This window comes from Octodon degus, unplaced genomic scaffold (genome assembly GCF_000260255.1).
Source record: "Octodon degus isolate 3935 unplaced genomic scaffold, OctDeg1.0 scaffold00283, whole genome shotgun sequence".
Lineage (NCBI taxonomy): Eukaryota > Metazoa > Chordata > Mammalia > Rodentia > Octodontidae > Octodon > Octodon degus.
Genome location: NW_004524859.1, coordinates 1,591,758 through 1,592,628, shown reverse-complemented (window position 1 = coordinate 1,592,628; position 871 = coordinate 1,591,758).

Sequence of the window (871 nt, the reverse complement as noted above, 5' to 3'; positions counted from 1 at the left end):
GTTTATTTGGGCAATTTATTATGGTTGATCATGTGACTGTCATGGAGCTCACCCTGCTGGCCAGAAATGGCGAAGTTCACTCTCCCGTTAGCTAGGCAGACCCACCCAAAGTGCACTTTCAACTGATCTGCACATTTTTACTTTTGCTTCGGTGCCCTTCCCTACTCATGCATTTTACTAAATCCAGGGATTACTTCTCATTAGGAAGTGATTCCCGAGTCTGTGCCCCTGTGTACACAGTTAGTGACAGCTCTAGACCTAACAGTTCGCTTCTCCTGCCTTCCCCTGACTCATCTTTTAAATCTATGAGAACGTGCTTGGCAATATTTTCATTAAAGGTGCTTTTCTGTTTTCAATGCCAGGCCTGCGATTTCGCTTCCGATGAAACAATGCTCTAGCAGTGGCAGCGAGGGCTCCTGTTGTTTGCCTGCAAGACCCTATAAACTGTGTTTACAAATCTGTGGTTTGTCACAGGAATAAGAGATGAGGAGAGGACACAACAACAGCTTCAGGGCCAAGACAGGCCTTGTCCTTGAAGACATCTCCTCTGATGGGTCCCGAGAGACTGGGCCTGAGTGCCCACAGCCTTGTCCTCCTCTCTGTGGTCCGTATTCTGTTTGTGGTGGAAACACGGTGAGTTGCTCAGAGCCAGAAGTCTCCACATGGTGAGTCAGGCAGGGCGATGGCCTGATGCTCTGCTGTGTGTGCAGATTTTTTGCTTCATAGTCAACCACCACAGCAGGTCGTGCTCCGCAGCTCGCAGAGACCACATGGAAGTCACTGACTCCACTGTACTCAGTTCAGACAGCGGCCTAGCCTGCTTCCTGCCTCCAGCACAGTAGCTCGGCCTTCTGGTACCGTCCCTTCACCC